Source organism: Acomys russatus, chromosome 2, assembly GCF_903995435.1.
Source record: "Acomys russatus chromosome 2, mAcoRus1.1, whole genome shotgun sequence".
Classification (NCBI taxonomy): Eukaryota; Metazoa; Chordata; class Mammalia; order Rodentia; family Muridae; genus Acomys; species Acomys russatus.
In genome coordinates, this window is record NC_067138.1 from 87,472,946 (window position 1) to 87,490,623 (window position 17,678).

General features: G+C 40.6%; 1 pseudogene; it reads right to left on the reverse strand.

Moving 5' to 3' along the window:
• Positions 1-14,420: 14,420 nt before the first annotated feature.
• On the reverse strand, positions 14,421-14,563 carry LOC127207863 (uncharacterized; annotated as a pseudogene).
• Between the last annotated feature and the right edge of the window lie 3,115 nt (positions 14,564-17,678).

Here is a 17,678-nt window from a genome sequence, read left to right on the forward strand (position 1 = left end):
CAAATCACATAGCAAATAGTTTAATGCATTTTAAGGATCCAACTAGCACAAAAGGAAGGGAAAAAGAAAAAGAGAGGAAATAAATTATTACAATAAAGCTCATGGGCTGTCAAGCATCTGGAATTGTAACATTATATTACAACTGGGAAAGCCATGATTTCCCAGAGTACGCAACAGAAAGAGTCCAAGGGAATGAATCATGATATGAAAAGTACAGTTTCTTTAATGTTCATAGCTGACTGTATTTTCTTTTAATGCTAAAGAAAAAAATGCACAGCTGTTTCCTCTCTATGCTCAGACTAAATGGGCACATCAGATCTATTCAATCCTCTATGCCTTTCTTTCATTCTCCAACTAAAAAGTGGCCTCAATGAGTCTTTCTCTTGTGCCTACTCAGGGAAAGCAGCACATCTAAAGTGCCTGCTTTTAACTAGCATTTCCTGCCTCCTCACCAATTTCCCTTAGACTCATGGTATTCGCATCTTCCTTCTTTCCCTGTCTCTCCTTCCTTTACCTAGGATCCCAGATTTCTACTTCTATGCTCAATGGCATACAGTCTAGTATTTCCAAAATGGGCTCTCTGTTGCCCTTAGCCTCCTTAACTTACCTCCATTATATAAATCAAGCAAAATGTTTGCTCACTTCCTTCCCGTGTATCTTGCCCCAGGATTATTAATTTTTATCAGCTATTTTGAAGGTCTCTATAGATCAAGGCTCCAGGTTGAAACCCTTCCCTCTGCCACTCATTACAGTATTTGCACAACGTCAGCTCTACTTGTATGCTCTAGTGTCAGTGCCTCTGAGCTCCCAGCATATAAAGAAGCTTAGCATCCCTTCCAAATCCTCTGGAGAAAATCTTGCTGTTGTTAGTTCTACTTTCACATAGTATTCACTCTGACATGACAGATCCTTGGAACCTCTTCTTGCTCCCTCCACATACACCACAACATTGACTTATTTACTTAAGATTTTCACTAGTGCTATGAACTTGAAATCTCCCAAGTTCATTACCCCAAAATGTTAGATTCATCTCTAAGAATCCTCTTTAAGGAATTCAATCTCATATTTCAAGAAAGAACATCCAGAGTTTGAAAAACTTTCCCTAACATACTCTTGTTTCCATTGATCCAGCATCCTTAAGATCTAGAGTCCCTCATCGCTGGTCACTTTGTTTCATGTATGGTCTCTACATGCTTCAGCATTATCTTTCTTTCCTCCCCTCCAGCTTGCCCATAAAGACCCTGGCTAGCTGTATTTTTGTCAGTTTACCCTAGTTATTGCTCTGATGTCTAGGAGATCTGAAGAGTCTAGGCCCTGGGGAGTTAGGTGTTATCTGGTACAGCAAATGTCTGTGTACATAATCTTCAGGTGAGGAAGAGAATCAGCCTCTAATGGGGAGTTGAGCAGTGTTGCAGCCATTAAAGCTTCATAGAGTGAAAATTTAAACTCAGCAATGCATGTTCTTGGATGCCTCCATCCCAGATGCCAAGGTATTCAATCTACTGCAGAGCTTGACTTCACTTTAGTTAAGTCCTAGGCTTACTTTCCAGCTTTTGTTCCTGTCTAGAATCCAGGGGGTCTTCTGGTTCTTACATTTACTTTTACTTTTTATTTTATGCTTATTTCTATGAATTTTATTCCTTTTATTCTTTGAGAGTTTCATACACTGTACTTTGTTCATATTTACTGCCCCTTTTCAATTTTTACCAGGCCCACCTCCCTTCCCTACCTTTCCGTCTTTGTGCCCTCTTTCCTTCCATCAAGAGCCGTTTGTGCTGCCCAAATATTCTTGGATGTATGGCTTGCCACCAGGGTGTGGTTGGCTTATCAAAGACTACACTCCTAGAAAACAAAACAAAACAAAACAAAACAAAAGATGGACTCTCTCTTTCTGATCAGCTATCAATTGCCAATCTCTTCAGGCAGGGTGGGATTCCATCCGCAACTCCTCTCTCCATGCTGAAATTTGGTCTGGCTTCAGCTTGCATATGTTTGGAACATATAATGCTGACAACTGATGTGAGTTCATGTTGCCGCTGCCCTGCTGTGTCTAGAAGATACTGTTCCATTGTAGTCATTTGCTGCCTCTGGCTCTTACACTTTTCCTACCCCATCTTCAACAACAATGCCTGAGTCTTGAAAGGGCATATGAGCAACATTATGTTCCACTTAGTGCTGAGAATTGTGTCACCCCTTATTCTCTGTACCTTGGCTAGTTGTGGGTCTGTGTGCTAATCACAATCTACTACAAGTAGACACTTCTCTGATAATGGTTGAGAGAGAGAGAGAGAGAGAGAGAGAGAGAGAGAGAGAGAGATCTACAGGCACAACAGTAACTCACTGACCTTACAGCTATTCATTACCTTTTTCAAATGCCTGACTTTCTTCAATAGAAATCATCTGACTTCATAGTCCACCTAAGTGTCATTAACTCTAAATTGCTCAAACACACAGATTCCATTTCTATTTATTCTCCATCACATGGTACTCCACTTTTTTTTCAGCATTGATCAAAAACTCTTGCTATGGTACAGTATGGTTTGTGCTGTTCTTACTTTCTGCCAACAAGTGGGCACTTGAGATAAAGGTTAATTTCCTCAAACCATTTTTATGCCAGATATCCTGTCAGGTTTACAGAAAAACAACTCTGAAGGATGTATTCATCCATCTCTTAGAAGGAATACTTGCAAGGAAACAAGAGAAGCAGACATATACCAAGAGACAATTGAACCACAGAATAGATGTAACAGAGACCTTATGTGTCTCTTCAGGGAGCTCTGTAGCAAATACAGCTTTTCTAAATTGTTCTGAATTAAAACAAGGGACCTACCTAGCTTGTAGCCGGACTTCAAAACATCGTTAGTGAGCATGGACCTCGGTAAAGGAACCAACACTGGGCACTACAGGCTGCCAAGTGGGGGAGAATTATTTTATTAAGGCTGATTTTAGTCCATACTGCCAGTCAAACAAATAGTGAAGAAGTAGACAGCAGAGTACAGTGAACTCCTGTTCTCACGTTATGAACTGGCAATCGATCTAGACAGATTTTAAATATTGTAGGAGTTGAGAAAGGAATAAAGAAACTTCATAGTGATGGATAAAAGGGCATGAGTATAGAAAGGTACAGATGTTCTGTAGGAGAGAATGTCATTTGACTAAAATAAAGTGGAGCACAGTAAGAGTAGGAACAATTATGCCTAAAGTCCAAATGGGTACAAGTGAGGAAGGAGTCAATTAGACCAGTGAGAAGGGCTATCAATACTACAGGAAAATGTTTTGATTTTATTTAATAAGCAGGGGAAGTTTTCCTTCTCCACTTCCTCATCTTCCTCCCTCTCCTCTCCTTTCTCTCTCTTCCCTACCTTTCTTCTTTCAGTTGGAGATAATATAAAATATTATTTCTGCTATGCTGGCTGTGGCCAATTGTTTTGTTAGCATCAGTCACTAATTCATTCAGAAAATATGTTAGGGGCTGGAGAGATACCTTAGCATTTAAGATACTGTCTGCCCCTGCAGTAGAGCTGGGTTTAATTCTCAGCACTCATGTAACAGTTTATAGGTGTCTGCAAAGTCAGTTCCATGGAAATTGGTTCCCTCTACTGGCCTCCACTGGTATTAGTTATGCAAATAAGTGTAGGCAAAATATATACACACACAGAATAAACCACAAAATACAATTTTCAATGCTGTTAGCTACCTCAGCTTTTTCCCTCTGCGCATGGTGTACATTTCACACTTCTTTAGATGGCAGAAAAAAGAACTGGGGACGTGGTTGCCTTATAAAAAGGATATTTTGCATTGAAACAGTCTACTAGGAGAAATATATTTGACAATATTGAATAAGCAACAACATATGATGATTTTCATATTGTTCTTCAATTATCTGATAAGTGTAAAAACCATTACTCGAGTCATTACAGTTAGAACGAGCATTGGGAATCCACTCTAGGAAGAGAATTGTTTCCGTTGGCAGAATGCTGAAGCAGTTGATCTCATAATTATGTAACTGCTCATTTCTGTTTAGCTAAACTTTATTTAAATTAATGTGACCTTTGCCTGTTGCCTGGGAGTACGAACCTCTAAAGACACTTGGTTCCTGCACCGTATAATTCAACAGAGCACTTACTGAATTGCTATGTCTCCTACATTGGCTGTTAGTCAGGGATGTGTTAACACAATGTGCTATAATTCCATCTCTGCTTTCATTGGGAACATGGAGATAATCACCAATTCTTTTAAAAATGCATTCTAAATGATTTTTAAAGTGATATTTTAATACTAAGCACTGGGAAAATGGCCTTGGCAACAAGTTTGTCTTCTCTTGTTTATTTCTCATGACTAGAGCCCAAACAATATTACAATTGGAATATTCTACAAATCCCCAGTTTATCTGATGTTTATTGATACATTCTCATATCTGTCACTGAGGAGGAGACAACTCACTGTGTTCAGACATCACATATTACTCAGGAAATTGTTCATGTTAGTTCATTAACAAAGAAACGGGTTACATTGCACCCCTCACTCTGGAGAATGAAGACACAGCATCAAGCCAGCCTGGATCCATGCACTTGGAAGGTGGGAGCAGTAACTTCTTAAGTTTGAGGTTCAGCTTGGGATACAGAGTAAGAGCTTACCACAGCAAGATCAAAACCAACCCACCAAAGGAAAACCTGGGCCGTAGCTCAGGGGCACAGAATTTGACTTGATCTCCAGTACTGTTACAGAATCAAGAAGTAGAATTTTCATTTCTAAGAGACAAAGAGCTGGGGTGAGGGAGGGATGGAGGGACAGATGGAGGGAGGGAAAGGGGGCACCCAGAGGAGGAGGGAGAAGTCAGACTATTAGCTACATGGGCAAGGCAGTCAGGAATTGCACATCCTGTGGAGACTGAGTTTACTCGAAGCAACTGACTTGCATCAAACTAACACTAAAGCAAGAGTGCACTCTGGCTGTGAAAAGCCATAGAATCCAAGAAGCACAGATCATAGCTTGACATTTGATTGCTGTGACAACACCACGAGATGGGAAGATTCAGAATCATTCCACTGTAGGATGAGAAAACTGAACCAAAGTGAGCTGTCCTCGGCAACATAGTCAATATTGAACCTAACTACCTCTCCCAAAGGGAGCTAACTTCACTCTGCTCTCTTTTCTCTTGAAAGGTTAGTAATTTGATTGAGCTAAATTGCAAGTTACAAGAAAATAAGTATCTCACATTCTATTCTACCCATAACTAGAGGGACAGTCTTTTAAGGAATGACCAGCTCCTTTTGATTATATCTCTAGTTACAAGGTTAGAGACACAAAGGTCTCCACCTTAAAATTAAAACCCCCACAGAGAATTATATAGCCCATGTGCTGTTCTTACCAACTGTGGTAATCATAATTTAAATGTAGAGTATTCTTCAAACATCTGGACCGGACCTCTCAAATTTTCCACTGCAATTAAACATAAGATAGAGTCAATTGTTCAGGATTAAAGAGAGATGTTAGACACATCCAGGTATGGCTGAAGCTTCTACAAAGCTGCTCAAGCATATTTTAAGTCTTATAACTGTCCTATTTTATACTGTTTCTTGTAGAACATGAACATTCATCCTTCTCAGCAGATTCTTCATTCTTACTCAGATTCAGCCAACTGTTAAGATTTTTTTAAACTTAGAGATTTTTTTTTAATCGAAACTTAAGTTTGTCCAAGCATGGAACAGTATGTGAGTGCCCCATATGAATGAAGCATAGAGAGACATGGTCAGCTTCAGATGCCCTCCACTCATGCCTCCTGTCTCCATCCTGCAGTCTGTTTTATAGCATTGTTTGCCTTGCCTCTCAACCATGTGCTTAGGGCAGCATGCTTAAACCTATCATGGTTAGGTATGTCCTGAAAATGCAAATACCCTTTTATGTCATTTCTCCTTTAATGTATTATAGACATTATCTACCTACTACTTACATTATATTAGGTATTGGGAGAAATACACAACTCATTAAAGTATACAGGGGGTGTGAGTACCCTATATGAAATATATGAAAATACTATACTACTTTACATAAGGGACTTGAGCCTCTGTAAATTTTGGTATTCATCTGCAGAGGGTCTTTAAGTAATTGTAATACCTGTTTACTTAGTAGCAGAAGAATAAAAGTTGAGGGAAATGGGGATTAAAGAAAAACAGAGAAGGCAGCCGCAGTGGCACACACCAGTAATTCCAGCACTCGGGTCTGTGAGTTTGAGGCCAGCCTGGTCTACAGAGTGAGTCAAGGACAGAAACAAACAAACAAACAAAAAAAAAAAGACAGAAAGAAAATGGAAAAGTCCACTTCTGTGTTTTCATTTATTAATTTTCTTATTTGGCATAATTCTGTGCATTTTCAAGAGTAATTCCCACATCATCTACAGAAGGTCTATGGTGAAGTCTTTATCCTTTCTCTCACTGGCCCTCTCTGCTCCTGTAATGGCTATAATCTATGCAGGGTTCACATGAAACTGAACATAAAATGAGGTGATGAAAAACTTTGTCTGAAAAGCTTCTGTGGCTGGGGAACCACTGGAGAGCATTAGCAGGCTTTTCTGGCTGCATCCCAGAGGTGTTAGGCGGCACATCCTTTTCCATAGCACCTCTTGGCCTGTATTCATGTCTGGACATTTCTGTCCTCTAAGTGAGGAACATCACAAGGAAAGGCCTGGGTGAAGGAAAAGAAGAGTGGGCAGAATCCTTGCCAGGTGTTGCCTGCACAGTCTTCTGCTTTTCAGATTTGACAGCTCCTAATAAATGCTGGAATCTGTAAGGTAAACTTTCCCATAAAGAAGCCTTAGGCCCTTGCAAACACAGAGGCCCCAACAAGGAGGTGAGGTGCTCAGAGCAGGAACTATTTCTGGTAGTATGAAGCAACATCTGTTGGCTGCACCATGGACTTCTGAACACCAGCTTCAAGGAGAGTGACATTTCCCCAAGTAAGGTTACCAGTGATGGACAACACAGATGGAAACTAGAGAAAAGGTGAAGAAACAGGACAGACATAAACATGCATCAGAGGCCAACAGCAAGACCCTGGGCTTAGGAGTGGTTCCTCTGTGGTCCCCTTCAGAAGTCCTAGGGAAGAGAAGTGACCGGACAATTAGTAGTAATGTTATATGGCAAGAACCTTGACCTTGTATAATGGCTGGTATTATTTTTAGCTCAGACTGCCAATGGCAGTTTGCTCTTATGAACAGATTCATTGCCTAATGCTTTCCCCATATCCAGAGAATACAGAAACTAGACCCTGCTGTGAAAAATGCCTTCTGAAAGCTGAAACAGTACCCCTACACCCATACCCACCTCCACCACACACACACACACACACACACACAGAGAGCGAGAAAGAGAGAGAGAGAGAGAGAGAGAGAGAGAGAGAGAGAGAGAGAGAGAGAGAGAGAGAGAGACTTACTTAATAGGGACAGCAGAAAAGCACTGCCTCCACAGACAGGATGATCAAATATAGCAAACATTCATTATTCAGCAAAACACAGATAAAACAAAAGCCCTGCCAAAGGAAATCACCAAGGGCAGTTTCTTAGCAAAGACTCACCCTAGGACAGTTAGGAAACACAGGGTTTGTGTTAGAACACAGGCAAAGCCAGAGAATAATGTCCTCTGAGAAACGCAGCACAGCACACCATCTCAGAGTCAGGGAAGGAGCCTCCAAAGTAAGACAGCTCTGCCAGTCCTTCATCCACATTGTCCCAGAAAAGTTAGGGCAGCCTCTGGTATGGCTATTCCCCATTAAGATGGATACTAGGGCCTGCTCATGACTTGCTGTGAGAGAAGTAAGGACTTATCTTTCTAACCAGTGCCTTGAACAAATTAGGAACTAATCAAGGACAGAGAACAGAGTCTCAAGCATCATCTTGGCCTGAGGGGACAAAAGGAGGCCTAAGTAGTAAAATTTCTCCCTCTGTCTTTCCATTCCTCAATCTGTTTACAACTGAAATGCATTATGGGAGAGATAAAGATCGACTTTCATTCTTTTACACATTCTCATCCATGTTTTCTGTCACCATTTGCTAATATTTATGTTTGACATATTTGTCAAGTAGTGGATGTGTGGAACTGTACAGTGTGAGTTTATATCTGGGTCCCCTGTTCTATTTTATTGATCTATGTGTCTGTTTTTAGGCCAGTGCCATACTATGTTTTGTCTGATTTGTCTGTGTGTTTGTTTCTTTTACTGTGGCTCTATAGAGTAACTTGAAATCAGGTACGGAGTTGTCTCCAGCATAAACCTATTTACTCAGCATTGCTTTTATTGCCTGGGGTCTCTTGCACGTCTGCATACATTTTAAGATTTTTTTTTTTGTATTTAGATGTTTATTCCTTTCTTTTAATTGATTTATTCTTGTTACATCTCAATGGTTATCCCATCCCTTGTATCCTCCCATTCTTCCCTCCCTCCCATTTTCCCCTTATTCCCCTTCCCTATGACTGTTCCTGAGGGGGATTACCTCCCCCTGTATATGCTCATAGGGTATCTTCTTGGTAACCTGCTGTCCTTCCTCTGAGTGTCACCAGGTCTCCCCCTCCAGGGGACATGGTCAAATGTGAGGCACCAGAGTACGTGAGAAAGTCATATCCCACTCTCCACTCAACTGTGGAGAATGTTCTGACCGTTGGCTAGATCTGGGTAGGGGTTTAAAGTTTACTGCTTGTATTGTCCTTGGCTGGTACCTTAGTTTGAGTGGGACCCCAGGGTCCAAATCTGCCTACCATAATGTTCTACTTGTAGGTTTCTAGGACCCTCTGGATCCTTCTACTTTGCTATTCTCCCATGCATCTCTCATTTAGAGTCCCAATAGGATGTCCTCCCCTCTGTCCCAGTTTCCTGGTAAGTGAAGGCTTTCATGGGACATGCCCCTTGGGCTAGTATGCAGATATAAGTGAGTATATACCATTTGAATCTTTCTGCTTCTGGGTTAACTCACTCATTATGATCATTTCTAGCTCAATCCATTTATCCACAAATTTTGGGAATTCCTTGTTTTTAATAGCAGAGTAGTATTCCATAGTGTATATGTACCACAGTTTCTTTATCCATTCTTCTACTGATGGACACTTAGGCTGTTTCCATGTTCTGGCTATTATGAATAAGGCTGCTATGAACATGGTTGAGCACATTTTCTTGTTGTGTGCTGGAGCATCTTCTGGGTATATTCCAAGGAGTGGAATAGCTGGGTCTTGGTGAAGCCCTATTCCCATTTTTCTGAGATAGCACCAGATAGATTTCCAAAGTGGCTGTACTAGTTTGCATTCCCACCAGCAATGAAGGAGTAATCCTCTCTCCCCACATCCTCGCCAGCATGTGGTGTCGCTTGAATTTTTGATCTTAGCCATTCTGATGGGTGTAAGATGGAATCTCAGAGTTGTTTTGATTTGCATTTCCTTGATGACTAAGGAGGTTGAGCATTTCTTTAAATGTTTCTCGGCCATTTGATACTCCTCTGTTGAGAATTCTCTGTTTAGTTCCAAGCCCCATTTCTCAATTGGGTTATTTGGTTTGGTGGTGTTTAATTTCTTGAGTTCTTTATATATTTTGGATATTAGACCTTTGTCAGATGTAGGGTTGGTGAAGATCTTTTCCCAGTCTGTAGGCTGTCGCTTTGTTCTCTTGACAGTGTCTCCTGCCTTACAGAAGCTTCTCAGCCTCCTGAGGTCCCATTTATTCATTGTTGACATTAAGGCCTGGGCTGTTGGTGTTCTGTTCAGGAAGTTGTCTCCTGTGCCAATGTGTTCCAAGCTCTTCTCCACTTTTTCTTCTAACTGACTTAGTGTCTCTGGTTTTATGTTGAGGTCTTTAATCCACTTGGATTTCAGTTTTGTGCAAGGTGACCATTTAAAATTTTTTTCTATTTATATGAAAAATGATGTGGATTTTTTGTTAAGATTATATTGGTTTTGTAGGTTGTTTTTGGTAGTATGATCATTTTCACAATATTAATTTTTCCAATACAGGATCACGGGACCCCTTTGCATCTTCTAACATATTCCTCACTTTCTTCAATGTTTCAAAATTTTGATTGTAGAGGCCTTTCACTTGCGTGGTTGTGGGAGGGGTTGGTTCAATAATTTATTTCTTGGTACCATTATTAGTATAAAAAAAGACTACTGACACAAAATAGAGTCACCTGGATGCCACAGATCGTCAGTTGAGAAATTGTCTCCATCAAATTGGCCTGTGGGCATTTTCTTGATTAATGGTTGATGTGAGAGGGCCCAGGCTTCTCTGAGTGATACCACCCCTGGGCAAGTGGTCCTGAGTTAAGAAAGCAGGCTGAGCAAGGCTTGGGGACCAAGCTAGTAAGCATAACTCATCCATGGATCTACCCTTAATCATAGACTATAAGGTGTAAGTGTTGGTAAATGTTTTATGCACCGTGTATTCAAATGTTGATATTTCTACTAAGATCTAGTTGAGTACCGGCATCGGCATTGGCATTTCTATGAAGCATCTCCTGTCTCAATGTTGTGTAAAAATTGTTCTCCATCACTTCCAATTGGTTAACAAAGAACTGAACAGCCAATAGTTAGGCAGGAGAGAATATGTGAGACTTCTGATCCCAGCGAGGGGGTCCCAGATGGAGAGCATGGAGAGAGTTGCCATGACCGAGTCACCATGAGAGAGTCTCTATCGAGACATGGATGAAGAGGGAAAGGCCAGGGCGAGACTAAGATGACAGGTAACAGGCCACATGGCTGGAGAGTAGACCAGGCCATTCTTGTCAGATTATTATAGAATTCTACCCAGCTATAGTATCTGAAACTTTCAATAAATATAAAGGGCTCCATGTCATTATTCAGAGATAGGGCAGGCAGAGAAAAGAAAACTTACTTTTACATTTAAGATCCAACAAGCTTACTTTTCCATTAAAGATCCAATAATTCCAGACTTGTTTTGGTCAGAATGTCTATGGCTACAACAGAAAAAAACAAGACCATGTATCATTTTGCTGAAAGTGTTTATCAGGTCTAAGAGTTTTCCAGTGGGAAACTTTGGGGGTTTTTATATAGAATGCTATTATCTGCATAACAAGACTTTAACTTCTCTTCTCACACGTAACCCTTTTACTTCTCTCTCTCTCTCTCTCTCTCTCTCTCTCTCTCTCTCTCTCTCTCTCTCTCTCCCTCTCCCTCTCCCTCTCTCTCTCCCTCTCTCTCTCTCTTTCTCTTTTTTTTCTTTAGCTAAGACCTCAAAGAATGTTGAGTACAACACAAGAGACTGGACAGCTTTGTCTTCTCCTGATCTTAACGGGCATGCTTTTAATTTTCTCTCTTGAGCATGTTTAGCTATAAACTTGCTATATGTATAGCCTTATTATTTTGAGATATGTTCCTTCCATTTTGAGTGTCTTCTTGACTTCTCTTGAAGGAATGCTGGATTTTGTCAAAAGCCCTTTTAGCTTTTATTGTAAAAAGTCATGTGATTTTTGTACTTGAATCTAGGTATGTGATTCATTACATTTTATATTTGCATATGTTGGACTATCTCAGCATTTTAAAATTAATATTACATGATCATGGTGAATTATATGTTTGATACATTAGTAAATTTAGTTTTCATATAGGATAATGATCAATGTGTCTTATCTATTTATTAGGGAGTTTGGTTGTAATTTTCTCTTCCTTTTTTCTTTCTTTCTTTTTTTTGGGGTGTGTGTGTGTGTTGTGTGTGTGTGCACGCACACGTGTGCTCCTGGGTTTTCTTTGATTTGGGTAGCAGGAAAATAATGCTTTTATCAAAAGAATTTGAAATTATAGCTTCCTTTTCTAATTCGTGAGGTAATTTAAATGGCTGCTGATCTGTTTTTTTTTTTTTTTTTAAAGACAGGTAAAATTCTACAGTTAATTCATTTGAGCCTGAATTTTTCTTAGATCAGAGAATTTTTTTTAAATTAATTTATTCTTGTTACATCTCAATGTTTATCCCATCCCTTGTATCCTCCCATTCCTCCCCCCCCCATTTTCCCATTATTCCCCTCCCCTATGACTGTTCCTGAGGGGGATTACGTCCCCCTATATATTCTCATAGGGTATCAAGTCTCTTCTTGGCTACTTGCTGTCCTTCCTCTGAGTGCCACCAGGTCTCCCCCTCCAGGGGACATGGTCAAATGTGAGGCACCAGAGTACGTGAGAAAGTCGTATCACACTCTCCACTCAACTGTGGAGAATATTCTGACCATTGGCTAGATCTGGGAAGGGGTTTAAAGTTTACCTCCTGTATTGTCCTTGGCTGGTGCCTTAGTTTGAGCGGGACCCCTGGGCCCAAATCTGCCTATCATATTGTTCTACTTGTAGATTTCTAGGACCCTCTGGATCCTTTTATTTTGCTGTTCTCCCATGCGTCTCTCATTTAGAGTCCCAATAGGATGCCTTCCCCTCTGTCCCAGTTTCCTGGTAAGTGAAGGCTTTCGTGGGACATGCCCCTTGGGCTAGTATGCAGATATAAGTGAGTATATACCATTTGATTCTTTCTGCTTCTGGGTTAACTCACTCATTATAGATCAGAGAATTTTTATTGCTGCTTTAATTGTATTGTTTCTTTGTTATAGATATGTTTAAATTATTTATCTCATCTTGGCTTAACTTTGGTGGGCAATGTGTATACAGAAACTTATTAATTTCTTTGCTATTTAGTACAATATAAGTTTTTTATGTTTATGGTTTTCTGAATTTCACCAGTCTCTGTTGTAATGTCCCCCTTTCATCTCTAATTTTTTTAAAAAACTTTTAGTTGGTTCTTTGTGAATTTCAAATCATGGACCCAATCACATTCATTGTCCCCTTCCTTCATGCTCACCCTGCACCCTTGCAACCTCCCCGACTTCCACAATAGAGAAAAAAACTAATTGTGGAAACTGTAGTATGTCACAATATGTCCCACGGTATATCTTTTCATCTACATGTCTTTGCTTGCAAATGTTCATTACAATGACTCATTGGTCTGGTACATGGCCTCTGGCTTCTGCTGCACTATCAATACTGGAACCTCACTGGGACTCCTCTCAGATATTGTGTTGTTGCCCTATGTCATGGAGTACTGTAGTTTTGGATCTGTAGGGCAAGCCTTTCACACACTCCAGAAGTTCATCTGTAGGACAGATGAAAGGGTGAGGTAATTCCAAAGCCTGGATTTAGGTCTGAGAGCCAACCAGCCAGCTCTGCTGCACCCACAACACCAGGGTGAGCTCTCCTGCCCTGTCCCAGCTAGTCCATCCAATGTTGTAGCCAGCAAGGGGTAGAGCCAGCTCTCTTGCTCTCATACTTTTGGGACCTTCTCACTCAAAACTCCCACAAGTAGGGCTAGCTCTACCCTGTTGCCCAGATGATGTGGAGGCCCACACTCTGTAGTGTTGTAGCCAGTGAGGGACAGGGACCGTTCTCCCACTCTTGTGACTCCAGGACCAACTCTCCCACTTGCCATAGGTGGGGAGGACCTAGGAAAAGGAAGAGTGCATCTCTCTTTCATCCCTGACACAGCCAGCACAGCAGACAAGAGACAGGGCCAGTTCCACCATGTTCACACCCTCAGACCTGCTCACCGATGCCCTCACTACCATGGTCAGCTCTACAGTGCTGCCCAGATAAGGTAAAGAGTTTCAGGGTGCAGCTGGTGAGGAGCAGGGACAGCTCTCCTGCTTTCATGACCCCAGGGCCAGCTCTCCCACACTCATTCCTTCAGTGCTGGCTCACCCATAACTCCCAGAGCCAAGGCCAGCTCTACTGCGCTTCCTATAAGATGTGTGGCTGTTCCCCCCAAATACGTACTGCCTCTGACTAGAGGAGGGGTCAGCTCTCCTACTCTCACACTCACAGGGCCAACTCTCCCATGATGCCAAAACAAGGGCTGGGGTTTGTTCTGCACAGACCTCAGACATCAATATGGCTCCAGGTGGCAGGCCAGACCAGGGAGTAGGCCCCTGCTGCTGCAGCGTCACAGACTCAGACATGGCCCCCAGTAGACACACAGGCCAGGACCCTGCCATGGCCTCAGGTAGCATCTCCTGCCACTCACATCACACTGTCCCTCACTATGCACATGCCTGTCTCTCTTCGTTGTGCCCACATGCTTCTGTTTCTCTTTTTCTTCCATTTCTCCATTACTTACTTGCTCCTCTTAGTGACACCCATGATCTCTGAGTGTCTGGGGCCATCTCAGGAGTGGTATCAGGAGTGCTATGCCCTGACATGTATTATCATCTTGGGCATGATCTGCCACTCCTCCCCCAGGCCTGTGTGGCACCAGACTGGGAGTTATCTCAGGCTAGCTCCCTGTCCCACCCCCATGGCAAAATACTGGAGGTCAATTGTCTCCAGTCACTCGGGCCTTGTACCCTCTAGTCTCATCTCCAGCTTGTTCCAGCCCGGGGGTCCGACTGGAGCCTGCACAATGCCAGACTGGTGGTCCTCTCAAGCTCAATTTTTTTCCCCAACTTCAGAACACTGATCAAAGACATAGACTTGCTCCTCTCTGCCACCTACTGACACACATGTGACACAGCTGACACACCAGCAGTGCCTCTAGGGGCAGTCTTTATCTCTAATTTTATTAACAAGAGTCTTTTCTCTATTTTTCTTAGTTTGGGCATAAATTTGTTGTTGTTGTTCCTTTTTGGGGGGAAAGGTGGCTTTTTTTCTTTTCTTTCTTTCTTTTTTCTTTTTTTTTTTTTTTTTTTTTTTTTTTTTTTTTGTTGTTGGTTGGTTTTGAGTTTTTGATCTTTTGGTTTTTCAAGACACAGTTTCTTTGAGCAACGCTGGCTGTCATGGAACTCACTATGTGGAGTAGGCTGGCCTCAAACTCAGAGATCTGCCTGCCTCTGCCTGCTGAGTGCTGGGATTAAACATGTGCAGCACTACTGCCCAGGTATGTTCATCTTTTATTATTTTCCAAAGAAACAACTTTTTATTTCATTGATTTCATATAATTTTTTCTATTTCATTACTTTCTGCACTAAACTTGATTACTTTTTCATTTCTACTGTTTTTTGTGTTTGCTTTTTTTTGCTCTGCCAAAGCTATAAAGGGTATCATTAAGTTACCTATTTCAGGTAACTTTGATTTTTCTGATATAAAGACATATAGCTATGAATTGTTTTTATTTTCATTTGTTTCTATGCGATGTTTAAATTTCCTTGTTGACTTATCCAGTGACCAAGTCTTCATCATTCCGTAGCATGTTGTTTATTCTCTGTGAGTTTGTTTGGGTTAGAGCATGTCTTGAAGTTGACTTATGCCTATTTCCTGTGGTTACTAATCTTGGGTTTTTTATTTTGTTTTGTTTTGTTTTGGATTTTTTTGGGGGGAGTTGTTGTCAGGTCATTAAGAACTGACAGTTTTCTTTCATCAAATTTCTTTGGAGAAGGATTAATCTACCATCTTACCCAAAAGTCCTAGAAGAGTATTTTCTCAACATCAACAGCTCTTTATTCAGGACAAATAATATTCTGTGTGATTTAGCACTAATGGTAGTCATAAAAATAAGTGAAACTGATGAATGCTGCTTGTCTTCTTTTTCTTTTATGTATGTGTACAGGTCTGCATGACCATGCATGGGCATGTGGAGGCCAAAGGTTGATGGCACATCTCTTCATCTTATTTTTGAGACATTGTCCCTTAGTAGACCTGGAACTCATTGATGTGGGTGGGACACCTGTCCAGAAAACCCTAGAATCCATTTTTCTCCACTCTTCCCTTTGGCACTGGGATATAAATGCACACTGTCATGCCTTAAGTGGACACCAAGAAGCCAAACTCAAGGCTTCACTTTTCATGCACAATAACCACTTCAGTCATCGAGCAACATCCCCAGCTATTGCTTTAGTTTTTTTTATAGGTGGTATTGTTTTATGATCGGATTAAGAAATCATGAAAAAATTAACAAATACAACTTATTAAACAATAACATTATGTGTGAGCCTTTATATGTGGTTGAGTGCATTCTTGGAAAACACAGACAAAACACAAACTCAAAAATATCAAATAAGCAAAACAAAACAAAAAACCTCTATTGCAACTATAAACAATTTAGCTAGCAGACAGAGCTGGCCTTTTCAACTTGAAAAAACTCTACTACATGATTGCTTTACATTTCCTCCTTCAAAGAGGGCCTGTGGCTTTGCCAAGGGTATGGTAACCTGCCACATGGAAACACAAATGAAAGTTATGTAATTACATTGGTTTCCTAGGGCTGACAATTACAACAGACTTGGTGACTTAAAGCAGTAAGAATGTTTTCTCTCTGCATCCTAGGGCCATGCTCCCTCCGAAGGCTCTAGAAAGGAAACCTTCTTTGTCTCTTGAGGTTTCTTCAGTTGCCAACGATCTTTGGCTAAGCATCTTTTATCTCCACCTTTGTCTTCACAAGACTTTCTTCTCTCAGTGTGTTTATGTATCCCGACTCCTCTTCTTATAAGGACACAAGTTATTTGAGTCAAGACAAACATCAGTCTACTATGAACTCAGTTTAACTTGATTATATCAGCAAACTCTATTTCTAAATAATGTCACAATGTCTTTAGTGGAGCTGAATTTTGGCAGAACACTACTCAATTTATAACAGAATTTACCCAGTTTGCTTCATTCCACCTGCAAACCAACTGAACCACTGGCATTGACATCTGGCTTTTATTGTCCGTCTAATTTAATTATTATCTGTATTGAAAACACCGTGTTGGTTTATTCAGCTAAAAAATTACAACTTTAAGAAAGACAGCTCTTATTCATTCAACAGGGATATTATCCCTCACTTGATATCGAGAGCACTCCTTCCTTTCAGACTCTGATTCAACCAGACAGGGTGGAGATCCTAATGTGCAGCCCTTGAAACTCTCTGTCTTTCACTGTTACCAGTGTCTCCAGTACACAATAAACAGAATGGTCATTTAGAAGATATGGACAATGTGCTTTCGCAGCATTAATGCAAAGCAGAGAAATGGACATATGCACCCTGTGCATAAAAGCACTAATAATTCTTTTAGCTTTTTTTTATGACTCTAGACCATGAATAGTTAATAATCTACATAGAAATTTACTACGAGAAAGAAAATAAATAATTAGTCAAAATTATGGGCCAGCTTTTAAAATTTTTGTGAAATATTCCCAGGGTCATTAGTTGAAAAAGATGAGGCCATTACTGATGGCTTCACTGTTCAAGAAGACATTGTATGCTAAAATTAACTATAAGAAATTAGAGAAGAAAAAACTAATCATGCTAATATAGCTGGTTAATCCAAGCTTTAATTTACAAATAAGTACTTATTTTCCCCAAAAGATTAACAGAAAGAATATCTACCTTCTAGGAACTAGTGTACTAAGGAAGCAGCTATATAATCCAAAGCAAAGAGGATAATACAAGGCATTATTGCACCAATATCATGCAATTTTAACATCTTTCTGGCCTAGAAATCCCCCTTAGGGACCCATAGCAATAGATTTTTACACACAAATATACACAGGATGTTTATATATTAATTATTAGTAAAGAAGAAAGAGAGAACAATAGAAAATTGAGGAAAAGATACGTCCCCTCCAAGGGATAGACTGGATAAGTTATGGAACTTACCACAGAAAGAATGAAGCACACCTATAACACACTGTTCAAAGGGGCAGAAAATCACAGTAGCATAAAGTCGTTTGGTGACTGCATTT